General features: G+C 43.5%; 2 long non-coding RNA genes and 1 pseudogene across 3 annotated transcripts in view; 1 reads left to right on the top strand and 2 right to left on the bottom strand.

Annotated features, from left to right (window-relative positions):
* The window catches only part of LOC142881690 (uncharacterized), a 125,412-nt gene that overhangs the window by 71,593 nt on the left and 33,584 nt on the right, over positions 1 to 20,235 (bottom strand). The window lies entirely within an intron of this gene.
* The window catches only part of LOC142881683 (NLR family CARD domain-containing protein 3-like), a 101,564-nt pseudogene that overhangs the window by 71,593 nt on the left and 9,736 nt on the right, over positions 1 to 20,235 (bottom strand).
* LOC142881678 (uncharacterized) lies at positions 12,886 to 14,402 on the top strand. 2 transcript variants are annotated; one of them, XR_012925616.1, is made up of 3 exons: positions 12,886 to 13,139; positions 13,225 to 13,602; positions 13,869 to 14,402. It is a non-coding gene; the product is annotated as an uncharacterized LOC142881678 (long non-coding RNA). The 2 variants fall into 2 exon arrangements; XR_012925615.1 differs by having other exon boundaries at positions 12,887 to 13,139; positions 13,251 to 13,602.

Below are 20,235 nucleotides of genomic sequence, written 5' to 3'. Positions count from 1 at the left end.
CTCGAAGCAGGTGGTGTGGCTATCTTGATCAATAAGAGACTTAATTTCATTATAAATAGTACAATATCTGACCCTAATGGAAGATATATAATAATCAACACCAACATTGACAATAAAGATTACTGTATTGCTAGTATTTATGGCCCAAACGTGGATGATCCCTCTTTCTACCATGCCTTTTTCTTATCACTCTCTGCACATGTAAACACAACACTCATAGTAGGGGGTGACTTCAACCTAGTGTTAAACTCTGATATTGATAGATCCAACACCTCAGCTAGCCAACGACACTCATTAGCTGCAGACACATTAAAACAGTATATGAGTGATTTTGGTTTATCAGACCCTTGGCGTTCAAACCACCCAACTCACAGAGAGTACACCTTTTTCTCTTCTGTTCACCACTCATACTCACGCTTGGACTACTTTATCACCAGCAACTCACTCTTGGCAGATATCCGGGAAGCCCGGATCCACTCCATCACTATTAGTGATCATGCACCTGCCTCTATCTCCGTCTCTACAAAGGCACCTAGAGCACCGATCTGGAATTGGAGGCTGAACACGTCATTACTCATAGACTCAGATTTTATAAAATACTTTAATAAGGAGTGGACAATATTCCTACAAATTAACGACTTGCATGAAACTCCTGTACATGTTCTATGGGAAACAGCTAAAGCAGTAATGCGGGGCAAAATAATATCTTATTCATGCCACAAAAAAAAAAAGAATTAGCTCTAGAGTCTGAATTAGTTAATAATATTAAAACATTAGAATCTTCATATGCCATCCAACAGGAAGAAGACGTATGGAAAGAGCTATGCAAACTAAAAACGGAATTAGCCAAACTGACAGATAAAAAAAACAAGTTCCAAATGCAAAGATTACGCCTTGAAAACTTTGAATGCAATAATAACTCTAGCAAATTCTTAGCGAGCCAGCTAAAGTCAAACAGAGAAAAAGCAACAATCTCCTCCATCAAAAACCTGGATGGCAAACTAACCCATAACCCAGAAGAAATTAACCAATGCTTCAGAGATTTCTACAAAAAATTATATTCCTCCGATAATAATCCTTCAGAAGCCTCAATAGATAACTTCCTTAATAGTATTGTGCTCCCTAAATTAAATCAGGAACAGGCTACTACAATGGACGCAGATCTCACTCAGGAGGAATTTGAAGAAGCCTTGGCACAAATGCCAGTAAATAAAGCCCCAGGACCTGATGGCTTCCCAGTAGAATTTTATAGGGCACTTTGGCCTACTATTGGTCCGACCTATAATAGAATGGCTAGAGAGATCCTAAATACTGGACTTCTCCCATCAAACATGAATTCTGCTAACATTAGCCTCATACTCAAACCGGACAAAGACCCATCGCTTCCGACTAGCTACCGACCAATATCATTAATCAATACCGATCTTAAAATTATTTGTAAAGCAATAGCTAGACGACTAGAAAAAATTACTCCATATATAATCCATCCTGACCAAACAGGGTTTATTAAAGGTAGAGATTCAACCTCCAACGTACGTAGATTTATCAATCTGATAGATTATACTAACGCCAACAATCTACAAACAACAATTGTTTCGCTAGATGCAGAAAAAGCATTTGACAGGGTCAATTGGAGTTTCTTATTCTCAACACTACAAAAATTTGGTTTCGGGAATTCATTTATATCCTGGATACGAACATTATACAGCTCTCCGTGCGCCTCAGTCAGAACGAACAGCCAGACCTCTCAAAGGTTTAATCTGCAACGAGGAACCAGGCAGGGCTGTCCTCTCTCCCCTTCACTATTTGCAATGTTCATAGAACCTCTGGCAGCTGCAATTCGGCAAAATGATAATATCAAAGGAGTCCAAACTTCAACATCTGACCATAAAATAAGCTTATATGCCGATGACGTATTGTTATTTCTTCAAAATACACAATCCTCACTTACTGAAGTTATCAGCCTTATTGACAATTTCGCTTGTATTTCAGACTATTCAATAAATTGGGCAAAATCCACGGTGCTACCGCTTAATTGTAAATTTAAACGAACCACTCCAGCACCATTGCAAGCCGGTAACATACGATACTTAGGTATCAACTTCTCTCCCAACCTATCAGACTTAATACAACTCAATTTCATCCCGCTATTAAAGAAAATAGAAAATGATCTAATTCGATGGAGAAACTTACCCATATCTCTTTTAGAGAAAGTTGCAACAGTAAAAATGATGGTTTTACCTAAACTAAACTACCTTTTCTCAATGATTCCCTATCAACCTCCTGCTCAGTGGTTTAAAACCCTGAACTCAAACGTCACAATATTTCTATGGAAAAACAAACCACCCCGTATCAGTCTGAAGACGCTTCAAAAAGCGAAAGATGCTGGGGGACTAGAATTGCCAAACTTTTATTACTACTATATTGCCAACAGAATAAAGTATATTCATAAGTGGTTCAACCCTAGCCGACATGATGTATCCTGGCATGTCATAGAACAAGCCTATTGTGGTGATATTCAGTTAGCAGACTTGCCATTTATCAGCACACCAAAACACCACAGCTGCATGAAAAGCGTTAATATAAGTCACTCTCTGACGGCTTGGATGGAATTTCTGAAAATCACAGGTTCTTCCCTTCTCCCGTGCGGTCGTATGCCCATCTGGAACAATCCTGATTTACTACAAAATAAAAAAGCACTTAACTTCACACATTGGGCAGATAAAGGTATAACTCACATAAAACACATAAGAGAGAATAATAATTTTAGACCATTTCAAGAGCTTGTGACACAGTTTGGAATTAACAGTAGTTGTTACTTAGAATACATGCAAATTAAGTCCATAATTAAGAAAAAATTCAAACTTGAACACACACACATGGAGGTCTCTCCGGCTGTACAGTCGGTCCTTAATTTCTCACCTCCTAAACTACTTTCCAAGATATATAAAATCCTTACAAACACAGATCGCACTATTTCTATCCCCATTGCTAAGTGGGAAAGAGACCTGTCTCTCCAGCCCCACTCTAATTTCTGGAGAACAATCTGCCTGAACACCTTTTCACTGATAAAACAACCTAATCTACAATTAATACATTTTAAAGTACTCCACAGGATCCACTACACTGGACAGCGGATGTTTCAGATGGGCATGACCGCCTCTCAGACCTGCTCACACTGCACAGTTAATGGTCCCTGGCTCTGGGCCGGGGGCCCTCCTGTTGGTGGGGGGACTGGTCCGTCCCTGTGTCTGGTAACTGGCGCTGGATCGTACACGGTGGGGTCACATGCCTGGGGTGGGGCTGCGCGGCCGGCGGCTACCGCTCCTGTGTGCCCGGGTGGCGCCTTCTGCCCCACCGTCGCCCTCCGTCTCCCTGGTCGCTGCCGCTGCCCCGGGGCCCTCGGGCGGTGGGGGGTGGCCCCCCTTTGGCTCCTGGATCCCTGTGGTGTCCCCGGCCCCGATGTCGCTGAGGGGGCGTCCTAACCGGGAGTCCCCCCTGGTCACATAATGGGTGTATTTATTTATTTATTTATTTTTTTTTTATTTTATTTTATTTTATTTTATTTTATTTTATTTTATTTATTTTTTTTTATTATTTTTTTTATTTATTTATTTATTTATTTATTTATTTTTCCTTCTGTTTTGGGGATTTGTGTCTTGGGTGGTCGCTGCCCGGCCTTCTGGCCGGGCACCGCGGGGGACTCGATATGGGCAGCGACCGGGTCCCTGGTGGGCCTCCCCCCGGTGCGGTCTCCTCGCCCTTGCATGGGGCACCGACTGCACCCTCGTTGGCGAGGACCTGGCCCCCACGCAGCCAACGACCCACTGACATTATCACTAGGGCTTTGGATGAGGGTCTCCATCGGCCGGCCACCGCTCCATCCGAGACCCTCTCCAATTTTAATAACATTATAGACACTTAGGGCCTGGGGGGGGGGTTCGTGCACTGCGGCCGCCGCCCTGCTCAGCAGCAGTGTGGTTGCCCCAGGGCCTTACCACCCTTCCATTTTAAACGCACCATAGTCAAACACACCAGCAAGTGCACATATACACACACTGACACTCCTACACACAGTGGGGTCGGCCTGCTAGTGGGGGCTGGACCCGACATCTTTCCCACCCTGGATGGGCCCTGTGCAGTCCGGTGCCCCCGAGGTGCGAGACCGGCTGGGCTTATGGGGACCTTGCCACTTGTGGCGGGGTCCCCCTTCCCCCAATCCCGGGACCGGGCCGCTGCCCGGGTGGTCCCCTTGCGCCGCTCGGGGGCGGGTGGGCGGCGACGACCTGAGACACGGGGGTCTGACAATGGTGGGCGGGGGCCCACGGATTGAGTATTTAATTTTATCTTTTTTAATTATTTATCTTCTTCTTTTACAGGACACAGGGGGAACCAGGGGGGACTCTCGCTCGGGGGCCCGCTTTGCCGGCGTTGGGGGCGGGGGTGCGGCGGGGGTGGCTGGGGGGTGTGGGGGGTGGAGGGGGCCGGTTGATGCGCCATACTGGGTCCGTAGGGGGGGGGCCTCTGGGTGCCCGGGCCTGCCTTGGGTACCGATCCTCCCGGTGGGTGAAGGGGCTGGGTCCTGTCATGGGGATGAGTCTGGTCTCGCTTGCCCTGGGGGGCCCCCGTCCGGGGGCCGGGCTCTGCTGCCTGTCCGCCCTGGGTGGTGTCCCTTCTCCTTGGGGTATCTGCCTCCCTGTCATCCTGCCCTGGCTCCTCGTGGGGCGGGTGCCCTCCGGCCCGGGGGCCTGCTGCTCCGGGCCTCTTCCTGGCCGGCTTTGCGGCGGGTATGCCGTGTCCGGGGCCCCCCCCCCCGGCTCGTCGCTGGCGTGGGGCGGTTGCGGCCTCGGAGACCGCACTAATTGGCAGCCTACTTCCAGTGACGTACTTAAACACACCCACTCCCACATTCAGGTACACACACCACCACATCCATACACACACCACCACATCCATACACACACACACACAGACACACACACACACACACACACACGTATACACAGATGCAAACATGCACACACACACAAGTATACACACATGCAAATATACACACACACCCGCACACACGCACACACACACACAAATATTCACAAGCGCGGGTACACTGTTGTACACCATTGCATAGCTTATTGTCTTATTGATCCATGAGTAGATTATTATCATCGTTATTATTACTATCAACATTATTATTATTATTATTATTATTATTATTATTATTACTATTATTATTATTATTATTACTATTAACGTTGCTATTATTATCATCGCTATTATTATTAACATCACTGAATGAACTCGCATGTATGTTTGTATGGGTATATATGCACTATCTGACAATTAGCTATGCATATTTACGATCTGTTTTGTTCTCTTTTAACACAATTGTATATTGTTGCCAGTTGCCTCCTCTACTCCTCTCTCTCTATCCCTCTCATCATCTCACCCCCCCCCACTCATTTCCCCTCTCTACTCACCCCCCTATCTGTCCCCCTCAGTCCGGTCATGGCCAGAATGTCACCAAGAACATTATAATAAAACCACTGAAGAGGTCGCTCCTGAAACCACCCACGTGGCTCACACTCTCAAGATCTACCTCTGAGAATAAAATCTGTCAGCCATCATAGACATTCAGAGACACTTCTGCTTGTCATTATGGCCGGACCGGACAAGGGAAAAAAAAAAAATAAAAAAAAAAATAACTAAAACTGTCTTGGAATGTAGAGACCTAATGTTAAGAAGGCCACATTTCACCATTTTGTTTGTGGGAGACCCTGGAGCCACCTCCGACTCGAACTAGGTTACTATGATCTATTGGAGATTTGCACAGTATAAGAGGTTTGGAGGTGCGAGGGACCGACACAACTTCTATTGGAAAAGACTGGCAGGGCTTCGGGGACTTACTAATGGCAGGGGACGGCAGTGAGAGAAGCCCAGAGTAGCGTATAGGACGACAACTCTGTTGCCTGGTCTCCACCCTGGAGCGTCAGTGAGTGGAAGCTAAAATTTTAACTATCTTGCTAGATAAGAGAGCTGCACCTTCCCGGGTGGGATGAATGCCATCCCTCCTAACAAGACCAGGCTTGCCCCAGAAAGGCTTCCAGTTATCTACAAAGCCCACCGAGTTATTGGGACACCACCCTGACAGCCAACGGTGAAAAGATGACATGCGGCTAAACATCTCATCATTCCTAACATTTGGCAAGGGGCCAGAGAAAACTACTTCGTCCGACATGGTCTGAGCAAATGCGCACACCGAAGCTACGTTTAACTTAGTGACCTCGGACGATTTCAGGCGTGCATCATTGAAACCACAGTGAATTACAATCCGCCTAAATCTCCGTTTATTCTTAGCCATTAACTTTAAATGCCCTTCAATATCGCCCGCCCTGGCCCCGGGGATGCACTTCACTGTGGCCGATGGCTGTCCTAGGTTAACATGCCTCACTATAGACGAACCGATCACCAGAGTGTCAATCTCAGTCGGCGTGCTGCTGAGTGGAGCAAACTTATTCGAGACATGGACGGAGGGGGCCTGGTGCTGAGAATGGTGGTGGTGCCCGGCAGGCTCGTTAAGGCTACGCTTCCTCCTGACAGTCACCCAACCGACCTTTCCCGGCTGCTCGGGAGCCGCGAAGGGAGGGGAACTAGTGGGACCTAGAGACTCCGACGCTACACTAGCGAATGAACGCTCCGCTCCAGCTAAGCTAACCCTACTAGCTACAGGACTACTATGCTCGAAGGCTGATGATGATGATGATGATGATGATGATGATGATGATGGAAGCAGCAACTTCTCACTCTGCTCTCCTTCATTCAGTGTTCAACTCTCAGTGCTGCACTGTGCAGTGGTGTCTTCAGCTCTGCAGTCCAGCCCCTCCCACCTCACACTGCTGGACCTGACTGGCACCACCCTGAAGGATCCTGGAGTGAAGCTGCTCTGTGCTGGACTGCAGAGTCCAAACTGCAGACTGGAAGTTCTCAGGTCAGTTCCTGCTTTCTACTGGTGGACAGTGTGTGTCAGCAGATGACAACTGGTGTGTAACGCTGCTCAGTGTGAAGACTTTGAAGCAGATATTAAAGATTCATCTAGATAAAGTGGATGTTGTTGTTATTTTCATGTCAACAATCTGCAGCCAGAAAAGACTTTGGATGGTGGAAGAAAGTGTGGAAAATGTCTCCAGTCACTTTGGAGCTCAATGGAAGTTGTTGATTGGTGATGAAGGTCACATGACTGAGCAGAAGATCCTGTGAAGAAATATTATATAGGCAGATTAATAGTGCAGCAGTATTTCTTCATCTTGTCCTTTGAATGTGTTTGACTTGTAACGAGACTCTGATGACTGAAAACAGCCACAAGCACACAAAGGACTCACTGATTATTTTCCATCTTCACTGCTGATTGGCTGCACACTGACTGACACACTGCTGTTGTTATTGTGTTGACAACACACTGGCACAGTGACTCGTTTGAGGGAATGACTCAGTGATCCCAACAGCTGCACATCTGGATCACCAACAGGGAGAAATGACTCTTAATATGACATTTACACCATGGAAGAAATCAAATATTGATTCTTTATTCAGGTTGGAGAGCTGCAGGTTGTCAGAGCTCAGCTGTGATTGGCTACTCTCAGCTCTGAAGTCCAACCCCTACCACCTCAGACTCCTGGACCTGACTGACAACCAGCTGCAGGATTCAGGAGTGAAGGAGCTGAGTGGTTTTCTGCAGAGTCCAGACTGTAAACTGGAGACTCTGAGGTCAGTTCACCCTCTTCACGCTACAACTTCTATCACTCTTGTTATTGTTGTCATGATTTTCACTTGACTGCTGTTGAAAATTCAATTTGCAGACACTGGTTTGTGTTTGAAATGAGTGACACTGGGTTTAAAGGTACAGTGTGTGAAATCCTGCCACCTAGCAGTCAGTTTTCAGATTGCAGTGCTTACTTGCTGGCCCTCCCTCTCCCCTTCTTGCCAGTGAACTACGGGGGCCTTCCAGCATCATAAAGGATGTGGTTGACAGCAAAGGTGTCTAGTTCTCTGTATAATGATAAAGTTCCATCAATACAAATATTACAACCATCTATTAGCATCACAATCAGTCATAGTCACAGCAGACTGTCCAGTGTTAGCATGATTTTCAGCTAGCGCTAGCATTAGCCACCTGTATGAGCACTTAGATACTGTAGATAGATCCAGCTGGTCTCAGCAGAAGGTCAACAGTCAATGCAGGTTCTATCATCTCAGTCAGTTCAGTATTGATGAGCAAGATGCAGAAAAGATTCCACTGCATTTCTGTCACTTAATAACCATTTGTTCTCAGCATTTGCTTTATTAGAGGATTCCAGCCTCCAACCATCAATATGAAACTGTCTCTCAAACTGATCTTCCCAACCAGCCGCCTACAAACATGGCGGTGCAAGATGGCCACGACCTTTGACCTTCTGTCTGTTTCTAGAAAGAAGCGTTCTAACGGCAGGAAAAGCAGAGGACTTTTATTTTATACTAATCAAAGACTTCAAACTATATTGATGGTTGTATATGAAGCTTTCAGCAATAAATCTGCACTGATTTTACACACTGAACCTTTGAGGCAAAATTAATCAATGAATTCCAACATTGTTAACGGCTGATCAGTGGTCACATGACTAAACAGGTTGATATAGAATATTTTACTGTGGTGATTCATTATTTCAGTATTATTGTTGTGCTTCTGATTGGTTTAATGAACATTACAGTGTTATGTTCCCACTACTCCACTACTCCCACTACTCCAACATCATCCTCATCGGCTCCAGCAACCCCAGAACCCTATTCTCCATGGTCAACCGTCTGCTCAAACCGCAGGATCACACCTCCGTAACTCCCTCAACTATCACCGAAATCCTAAAAAACATGAAGATCCCAACCTGCACTCTCAATCCCGTCCCGTCCTATCTCATTAAACACTCCCTCCCATCCATTTCCCCCCTCATCTCATCTATCATCGACTCGTTTATCTCCGGCTCCGTCCCTTCATCCCTCAAACTGGCTGCTATCACCCCAATCCTAAAAAAAACCCGGCCTTGACCCCGACTGCCCCAGCAACTTCCGCCCTATCTCCAACCTACCATTTCTGTCTAAGATCATGGAACGTGCCGTCGCCTCACAACTCTCAGCCCATCTCCAATCCAATAACCTCCTTGAACCATTCCAATCAGGATTCCGCAAAAAACACAGCACTGAAACAGCACTATTAAAAATCACCAACGACCTCCTGCTCGCCTCTGACTCCAACCAAATAACAATTCTCCTCCTCCTGGACCTGTCTGCCACCTTTGACACAATCAGCCACTCCATCCTCCTCAACCGTCTATCATCCGACCTACACATCACTGGCTCTGCACTCTCTTGGATCACATCTTACCTCTCCAACCGTCAACAGTTCATTTATATTAACCACTGCTCCTCCTCCACCGCCCCACTCCCCCAAGGTGTCCCTGAGGGATCGGTGCTTGGTCCCCTACTTTTCACCCTCTACCTCCTCCCCCTGGACCATATCATCCGACTACATGGACACAACTTCCACTGTTACGCCGACGACATTCAATTATACATCTCCACCCACTCCATCTCCTCCACCACCATGACCACCGTCACCTCCTGCCTCAACGCAATAAAAACCTGGATGCATCACAACTTTCTCAAACTCAACAGTGATAAATCAGATCTCATAATCATTGGTCCCAAATCCCTCACTAAATCCACCTCTGGCATCACCATCAACATTGACAAATCCCATATAACCCCATCATCACTCGTCCACAACCTCGGAATCCACCTCGACCGCAACATCACCTTCGACCACTAGGGTTTGGCATTGAGCATCGAGCATCGACTGGAACCGGTTCTAAGGTTCCGATGCTCCCGGAATCGTTCAAATGTTTAAGTTTCGATTCCTGGGGGAGGGGCAAACACAGAGCAGTGTGCAAGTAGGGAGCGATGGAAAGTGTGCGGCGGCGCTCCAAGGTTTGTCTTAAGAAAATGATAAAGCAGCTAAATGCACGACCTGCAAAACGGTTATTTTGTGCAAAAGAGGGTGCACGACTAACATGATCAAACCCAGCGGGGTCTCACCCCCGCCGGCAAGCTGCTCCCCCTCCGATTTCACCGCTACGTGTCTGCTGACGTCATCGCGCTGAGATCGCACGATGAAGTGCTACAGAATTCAAGAGTCCGGCGGTGGCCAGTGTTCTTAGTTGTTGGTCACTTTTGGCTGTAGTGGAACGATGACGTCGTTGCCGCCAGACTTGAAGCGGCGCGCACCTCCGCGGCCGCTTCTCGCCGTGCAGCGATTGGTCCGGCGTCTGGTCCATTTTGTGCCCGAGCAGCGGGCGAAACAGCCAGAGGACAATGAACCATTATCCAGCGCTGATGGAACGTGATCGAAAACTTTTGCATCAGTGCTTGATATACGCCGCGACTGGCGCAATATTATGATTTAGCGCACGTGACGCGTAACGTCACCCCGTGCGGCAGGTAAAAAAGGTGGTGATGTCCCGGGTTTCCCAATTCCCAAGTTCATAGACTTGATAAATATAATGTGAGAAATTCAAAGTAAAGTTCATAAAAGTTTATAAATTTAAAATTAATTGAGGAAGAACTTTTTGACCCTGCCTCTTAAAAAGAATCGAATCGAGAATCGCTCAGAATCGGAATCGAAACAAGGAATCGAAACTGGAATCGGAATCGTTCAAATTCAAACGATGCCCAACCCTATCGACCACCATATCTCCCAACTTGCCCGCTCCGCCTTCTTTCACCTGAAAAACATCGCCAGACTCCGTCCCTTCCTCACTCCCTCTGCTGCTGAAACCCTCACACATGCCTTCATCACCACCCGACTGGACTACTGCAACAGCCTTTTCTATGGCCTCCCATCCTCCACCCTCAACAAACTTCAATACATCCAGAACTCCGCCGCCAGACTTCTCACCGGCTCCCGCCCCTACAACCACATCACCCCCGTCCTCCACCAACTCCATTGGCTTCCTGTTGCCCACCGTATCCAATTCAAGATCCTCCTCTTCACCTTCAAGTCACTCCACAACCTGGCCCCTCCCTACTTGTCTGACCTCATTGTCCGTCACACCCCAAACCGTCTCCTTCGCTCAGCTGATGCTAACCTTCTCTCACCCCTTGCCATAACCAAGCACCGAACCCTGGGGGACCGGGCCTTCAGTGTCTCCGCTCCCACCCTCTGGAACTCCCTCCCCAAAAACATCCGCAACTGTACGGAGCTCAACAACTTCAAGACTGCCCTCAAAATCCACCTCTTCAGAATTGCCTACCCTACCTGAACCCTCCTACCCACCACAGCTCCCAGCCCATATCTGCCCTCTCAACCCTGTCTGCTTTTAACTGATTTTAACTGATTTTATTATTATCTATTTTATCTATTTTTAATCGTTTTTAATTTTTTAATCTCTCGCATTGTTTATATTGTTATTTTACCTGTAAAGCGACTCTGAGCACCTGTAAGAGCGCTTTATAAATAAAAATTATTATTATTATTATTATTATTATTATTATTATTATTATTATTATAGACATTAATATTTTTAATTTCAGATAGTGATGAAAACTCCACTCACTCCATCATTTATTCTTTATTCAGGTTGATTTGGTGCAGTTTGTTAGAGCCCAGGTGTGATTGGCTGCTCTCAGCTCTGAAGTCCAACCCCTCCCACCTCAGAGACCTGAACTTGAGTGACAACTACCAGCTGCAAGATTCAGGAGTGAAGTGACGACTCTGCCAGCGCCATCTTCCTTGCGCCGAAAGTTTGAGGTAAGTTTTATCAAACAAGTTATTAGTCGTTAATTTTTTTTCATTCAAGGTAGAGGTGGTACATATGGTTCAACGTACGCCACCGTCTACCCTACTGTCAATGGTGTGTGCGTGTCTTCAAATACGAATTTGAAATGGCTAACATGATATCGTGTTGGCAGCTAGCTTAAGTACACCATTCACATGGAGAACACGGAACGGCAAATTGAACAAGAATGGCGCGACTCGGATCACGTTAACGTAAACTTGAATTGGTGTCTATGGGAAATGCCAAAACTCATCTTGGAAATAAACGTTCACGATTTTCTGTTTTAGTTGTTGGTCAGCAAAGTGCGTTCCCGTGCGTACGTGTGTGTGTGTGTGTGTGTGTGTGTGTACGCACGCTCCCCCCGCGCCGTGCGGGCATAACAGAGGAGAAAGAGGAGTCTAATGGCTATAGTTAAACGATAACAACTATTTATTTAATAGCCTTATTTTAAAAAGCTTTAATACTGATGTAGTTGATAGAAAATTGAGCTGTCAGTGATGAGCTTAAATTTCAGTATGTCTGTTATCTGTTGTTCTTCAGTTTATTCTGCTGTTGTGGATCATAATTCTGAAGCAAGTTTCCTGTCTTTCCCAACACAGTTATGTTGATCAGAACCAGTATTAATAATATACAAAAATATGTCAAGATAAATGAGGCAAACTTTGAGGAATTCCTAAATTCTGGTAAGCCACACATAATTTGACACCTGGCCATTCTCTTAGAATACACTGACGGGTTCTTGGAGAATGGCCTTGTTTAAATTTTTAACTTTGTTTGCATTAAAATCTGTTTTTATTTTTGGTCATAGCGTTCTTGAAGTTTTTGCTTCCACCAGTCAGTGAAGATGTCAAAGTTTTTGATAAAACAGGAACTGAGGTGGATGCAGAGGTCTTCGCTGACTTTGTGCAGCAGCCCAACATTGGCATACTTACCATCAAAATTGGTGATGGTATGATTTTTCATTGTTGCTTCGATTAGGTCACCATAATCCATGGAATATAATGTATGATCATATAAATTGCACATTTGTATTGTTAAAAAGGGAAATTAATTGATATTATTTTTGTCCTTTCTTTCTCTCTCTGCTGGACTACAGATTTCAAGGAAGCTTCCTCTAGCAGTTCCCAAGACGTTAATACCAGTGTAGTGTCTGCTGGTAGTAGTAGTGATGACACAGTCCTCCTTGAACTGGTGTCCTGCAATTCAGATGACACAATTATATTCGAAGAGAGTGACAGTCCATCCAGTAAGCGACGGAGGGTAAATGATGAGGCCAAACATGTAAATTGTTGTCGTAAATATTTTTTGCCACTGATAATCTCAAAGTTTCCATGCTTTCTTAAGTTTTAAGTGGATGTATTTTCAGTTGTGAAAGGCTTGTCCACTTCACAGGTGGTTGAATTGGCGTTAACGAGACCTGGGAGTGACCGTATCACCAAAGAGTACCACCGCACCAAAAGTCTGACCGACTCTTCACGTCAACTAATGATCAACATACTTGTGGCTGACATGACGGAAAAGCATGGGTAATCTGGTTCTCTCTGGAAGAACTGTTTCTTCTTTGTTTGTGGATAATACATTTATGGAATTATTTTTTATAGGATGTGTGTTATTTAACAGTATTATGTGTATTATGTTATCTCTTGTCAGGACGGCCCCGCCTCGGAATGTGAGAGAGATGTACGCTCAAGGCATAGTTGAGCTGTTCCCTTACTTGATGGATCCTTATTCTAAAAATGGATATGTAAGCCTTTTGATGTGTTTGCAGATTGTGAAAGTGCATATATATAATAGCAAAGTTGCCTAAGTCTTAGGCAACTTTGCTATTAGGCTAACAATATGCTGAAAAATAGTTGCAATTACAGAACTGATGCCTGATTTGAATAAAGAAAATTATGCATTTCTATATCAATACCAAGGATCATTATCCAGTTGTATGTCAATATAACTTCCTAATTTCAACAAGTTGCCGTTGTTTTTTGAACTAATTAACCTTTTGGAATTTTGAAGGAACATTTCTATGATGGTGAAAGTGGCAGTGGCTATCTGGGGTGGAGGCTTAAAACTGTACAGAGGAGAAGTGCTTCATCACAGAGCAGAGGATCGTCACGTGAGCTGACTGGTGGACCAGCAGCCAGAAGAGAGGCCTTCGTTAGTCCTGAGATTACCTTAACTGAAGAGCAATGCAAGGAGGCCATGGCCTTGATGAGATACTGTAGTGATGAGGCTACTATCGAACAGAAGATGAAAATCACATTTGAACATCGCCGGAGGATGGTCCTGGATGGAGAGAAATCCTCAGATGTTTTGACTGAGTTTCCCCGCTTCAAAGATGTCAAAGGCCTGGTAATAAAAGCGTGCATTGTCCTTTAAGTATGAATCAATGTTAACAACATTTCTCTCACTCCAAATGTCAAATATCAAAAATATGTTTTCAAAGTACTTGTGTGTTCCATGAGTTGAGGTGTTTACATACATACTGTATAAAGTTGCTGAATGTATATATTAATATTCTTCCGGTCAGTCCCCAACTAATAATAATAAAAAAAAGATTTATGGAAAGGTTAGTCCCAACTGTAGTTGCTCCAGAAGGAAAATCTGTGAGGGTTCAAGAGGTTTTTCAAGTGGCCCTAATGCTTTCAATCTGTTTCACATTACGCTTACCTTATGGGAATTTTTTGAATTTGGCATTGCCATGTTATGATACAAATGACAAAGTGATTCCTTGGTATTTGACTATTCTTATGAATTAACATTGACCGTCTCTGTTTTTCACAATCTATAAGTGTTTGATTTTTTTTTTAATCTCAAATATTTTTTCTCTGTAGATGGCCCACAACATTCAAACACAAGATAATTCAGCAGTGTAAATGAATTGTTATTCTATATTATATTATGACAGTCCTTTGTTTCCAAATACAGGCTGGGACAGTGATCTTTCATCCATTCTTCTCCTCCTTCACCTCATACCTCCCTCAGCCCAAGGCCCGGAAAAGTCCAGGCAAGGTGTCTGCAGCCCAAGCTGAGAAACATCTTGTTGTGTTCAAGAAGGTTTGTGTTGTTGCTTATGAGGATGGAAAAATTCATTTCAATCATTATTTTCATTTAATCTGAGTTTAAACTTTTAATTTTGACTTATTCTTCATCCTCAGACTGGAACAAGTATTCAGGAACATCTTGATTCTATCAAATGTGCCACTCAACCATATCTTCTTGCTGTTGGAGTGAAGAGGAGCACCACCCATGAGTTTTTCATCGTTTTGGACAAGCAGGCCATACCATGCAAGTCAATCAGTTCCCTAGGAGCTTTTGATGAGCTTTTTAAGGCACACTTTGTATTTGGCACCACGTACAACCAGATGCTCCACAGCATGTACACCTTCATTCAGACAACCATTTACAATATAGATATTGGTCAAGTCCAGGAGAGCCCACGTGTTGCTGAGGTTAGGGCCAGGCTGCTGCACTAGTGACTCACAGGGTGGACATCATATCTGTCACTTTTCACTCAGTTTATTGGATGTGAATTTTAAGTGATTTCTCCATCTCACTTGGTCTTAATTGATATTATGGGCCTGATTTGTTTTGTTTGCCACTGTCATTTTGCAGGAACCAATAACCTTGTTAGGCACATGCGATTGATTCATGGTTTATATCCAGGTAAATCACTTTGCCTAAAATGTGCTCAGGCAGGGTGTTGTCATGTTTGTTGGTCCCTTTTCAGGTTTCAGGAAACATTTAAACTGTAAACATGCTGAGACCATTGAGAGTGAAGCTGAAACTGAAAACAATGAAGACAGTTCTGAAGCTGCAGATGATACTCTGTCACAACACTCAGAAAGATCAGCCACAAGCTCTGATGTCCTGCCAGTGCCTAACATCAGTACTCGTGATATGTGTGCGTCTGCTATTGCGCAGCTTCAAGTTGCTGGTGTGGGCCAGTCAGTTTTGAACAATTTAGTATCATCCATGGAAGAAGTTATAATGGAGGTACAGTGTCAAACTAAAGATGCAACTTTAAAATGTTTATCCTCTCAGAACACAGATGTAAAAGCTAAAATTGAGCAAACTTTTACAACACTTGAAAACCCTTTTACTGTATTGAACACCGAATCAAATCGTAATGCATATTTTGAGCAAAAATGGAAAACTGTTGAACCTGTCGAAAAAGTGCTTGGTGTCAAAGTGCAAAGTGCTTTGAAAACAGAAGCACTGGAACTTATGATCAAGTAGTTGTAACTGACAAATTTTCCTATGTTCCAATATTAGAAACATTAAAGTCTATTCTCAGCAATCCAAACCTCAGTTTATGTCAAGCCACACCGCCAAGGACGATGTGTATTTTGACATAAATGATGGGGTGCATCTGAAGAAACATGCAACTTCAATCATTTTTTGATGAGTTTGAGACTGCTAATCCATTAGGCTCCAAAAAAGGTATACATAAATTGGGGGGTATATATTTCACACTAAGAAATTTTCCACCAAAGTTAAATTCATCTTTAATCAACATACATTTGGTTGCACTTTTTCATGCCCAGGACATTAAAATGTACGGTTTTGACACTATCCTTGAGCCAATCATAAATGACTTTAAAGTGCTTGAAACAGATGGGGTCAAAGTCCCGTTGTTCAAAAATGCACTTTATGGCAGTATTGTGCAGGTTACGGGTAATAATCTTGGTATACATAGACTATTCGGGTTTGTGGAATCGTTCAGCGCACGGAATTGTTGTCGTTTTTGTATCCTTGAAAAGAGTGAATTTCAAACTGTGTTCTGTGAAGACGACCAAAGCGTGATATGACGGACGAAAGACATGTTTGTTGAACATTGTCATGCTATACAATCAAATCCACAGCTACCTCATGTGTATGGTGTGAAGCGTTCATGTTTGTTAAACTCTCTGAAATATTCAACACAGCTGACAATCTTTCTGTGGATATCATGCATGACATTTTAGAGGGTGTTGCACAGTTAGAAGTAAAACTTGCATTGGAGTATTTGCAGGAGAACCTCATGACTGTGAAAGAACTGGCCAATAGAATAGAGTCATTTAACTATGGTTACACTGAGAGGAGAAATCGCCCCCCTGCAGTCAAGTTACTTGATGGAAGCAACGATTTGGGTCTAAACGCCATTCAGTCCTGGTGTTTACTGCGTAACATGCCATTGATTTTTGGTGACGTAGTGCTGAGAGACGATAATTACTGGCACCTGTTAATGTTATTGCTGCAGATTGTAAGTATTGTGTTTTCTCCCATCCTAACAACTGTTATGGCTATCTTTCTGAAACACATTATTATTGACCACCATAAGCTTTATAAACGTCTATTTCCGACAAGAAATCTCTTACCCAAGCATCATTTCATGATTCATTATCCACGTTGTATCAGAAATATTGGGCCACTTCTGCACATGTGGTGTATGCGTTATGAGGCCAAGCATAACTTTTTCAAAACTCAACTCAAAAGTTTCAAAAATATCACAAAGACATTGGCAAAAAAACACCAGAAATACATGGCCTTGCATTGGGAATCTTTCAGCCTGAGCAGAGTAACTCACGGTCCAGGAAAGATGTTACAGATTGCAAATTTGCAAGGAGGTCCTGAAATTGCAGCCAAACTAAATGCGGACATATCTGCTAATGTTCTGTTGGTCAAATGGGTAAAGCATTATGGATCAGAATATCGCCCTGGCTTAGTAGTGTGTCTCGAGATGAACAAGGAGTTGCCAGTATTTTGTAAGATCAGTACAATTGTAGTGAAAGATGAGCAAGTTGTCTTTACTGGCTCTGCAATGGAAACCATTTGTTTTGATGAACATTACCATGCATTTAAAGTCATGTACAAGCCATCCCAGGCACTTAAGGTGTTCAGTGTGCAAGAGCTGCTCTGTTTAAAACCAATGGATGTTCAAATGTCTTATAAATCAACAGATTTTTCAATGATCATAGTGCCATATTGCCATATGATGCAGCCATGACCAGTGTTCTTGGTTTTGACTTTGTACTCCCTCTAACTGAAAACCACTGACTCACCAATTTTTTTCTCAGTATTTGAATTTGGATTTTTTTTTTTTTTTTTTTTTTTTTTTACATATATATATATATTCAGTGACTCTTTGAAGATTTTAGTTCAAAATGGGTGAAATTATTTTTGTACAACATTTTAAATGCACTTAAAATACTTTCTATTGGCTGTGAGAAATGTCAACATTTCAACATGTACAGAACAAGTTTTTCTCCATTGTTCAAGTAAATATGTTTTTACTTCACGAGTTTTTACGTGTTATCAAAACATGATGTTTACTCTAATTAAAGTAGTATTAAGTAGTTATTTATAATTTGGTGTTTTTACCCCAATGCAAAAAAATATTTTTTGTGTCATAAACCTAGAACACATATGTAACACTGGTAAGAGTAAGTAAAAAAACAAAAAACAAAACAAAACACTGGAGTGATTTTAAAAAAAAAAAAATGGTTTAACACCAGACAAGTCAGTGTTGAATTTGAACAACACCAAGGGTGTGACTTTCCACGTAGTGTAAAACTTGATTAACACTTCTTAGTGTAGTGTAGTGCAAAATAATAACTCTTATCAGAGTAAAATTGACTCTAAAAATGTAACTCTATGTTCAGTGTATATTTTACACTCTGTAGATAAGGACCATATGTTCACTGAGGTCGTGTTAAAATGAACTCTTTAAGTGTTAAATTAACACTGGTGATTTTACTGTGTACATGCCATCTCCCTGCCAGAGTTCAATGCCGCTTGTGAGACCTGCCTGGAGCTCACACAACTACGACATCAGGTACGGATAGGCTGGCCAAGGAGTCGAAAGCATGTGACAGATGAGCTTGCTCTGTACTTTATTGTACGCGATGAACTGGCAGTGGTTAAATCACTGGTCATGAGAGGTTCAGATTGCTTGGTCGTTCCTGTGTCACTGCGATCCAGAGTGCTTGACTTGGCGCATGAGGGGCACCAGGGAATAGTGCGTACGAAGCAGAGATTGCGTGAACTGTACTGGTGGCCTCATATGGACAAATGTGTAGAGACAATAATAGGTTCATGTGTGCCATTTCAGTGCAATGACAAAGCAGCAAAGACAGCACCTGCACCACCAGTGGAACTCCGAAGAGGACCATGGGAAAAGGTGGCCATAGATATTACAGGTCCTTTTGAGTGTGCCACATGGGACTGCCGTTATGCCATCACACCTACCGATTACTATAGTAAGTGGCCAGAAGTTGCTTTCGTCCCTACTGTCATGACAGATATGGTTATTTGCTTTTTAGGTATGGTGTTCAGTAGAGAAGGTAACCCTTCCTTCCTGGTTTCTGACAACGGTTGTCAGTTTACTTCCCATGATTTCGCCAACTTTCTGAGAGAGAGAGAGATAAAACATCTCCGCTCAAGTGTCTACTATCCAAGAGCAAACGGAGCCATTGAAAGACTTAACAGAGTGCTGAAAGATTGTATACAGACTGCTGAAAGGATGCGCAGACCATGGAAACAAGCAGTGACTGAGTTCTTACAGAACTATTGTGCCACAACACATGCTACAACAGGAGCTACTCCATTCGAGTTGCTGAGGAACAGGAAGATGCGCACTGAACTGAATGTTCTTCCAGTCTCTGACAAAATCAAGTCACATGAGCAAGTGAAAGACACTGTGCACCACAAACAACAGAAAAGCAAGGAGTACGCTGACAGAAAGGCTGGAGCCAAAGTACCAACGTTCCAGGTCAGTGACACCGTGCGTGTCCGCAGACCGTGGCACGTTCATAAGGGATCATGCAGATTTATAGGGCCACTGACTGTCATTAAGAAAGTGGGATCGAGCACGTACTTGCTCAGTGATGGTCGAAAGTGGAACGCATCCAAACTTGCACCTTTCCCAAAGAAGGCTATGTCCTACATGGATAAAGACAGGGGGACTGTGCTTGACGGGCTCACTTTGCCTGAAAACATCCATTATGAGAATGAGCGTTGTCATGCGCCAGAGCCGGACACAAGACGGGGTTTGAGAAATAGAAAACCACCTCAGTGGTTGACAGGTTTTGTTAAATAACTAGGACAAAGTGATACATACCTCAGAGACTGTTCCTACTGTAACCGACTGTTCAAATTGTTATGTGAAAAATCACCTCTGTGGATACCGTTATTTTCATATATAAAATAAAAACATACTGTTCTGATTGTGGACTGGGTAAAGGAAATCATATATTCCATGCATGTTATTTTATGCTTCCAAATCATATTGCTATGGTTACTATGCACTTGAGAGCTGATGTTATATTTGCATATCATTTTGGATTTAGAATGGTTATTAACCTACTCAAGCCATCTTGTAATTTCTTCGGTTCCTATGTTC

The sequence above is a fragment of the Nelusetta ayraudi genome, unplaced genomic scaffold, assembly GCF_046127955.1.
Source record: "Nelusetta ayraudi isolate G7.1 ecotype Tasmania unplaced genomic scaffold, CSIRO-AGI_Nayr_v1 ptg000216l, whole genome shotgun sequence".
Taxonomy (NCBI): domain Eukaryota; kingdom Metazoa; phylum Chordata; class Actinopteri; order Tetraodontiformes; family Monacanthidae; genus Nelusetta; species Nelusetta ayraudi.
This window is presented reverse-complemented; position numbering and strand designations above follow the sequence as displayed.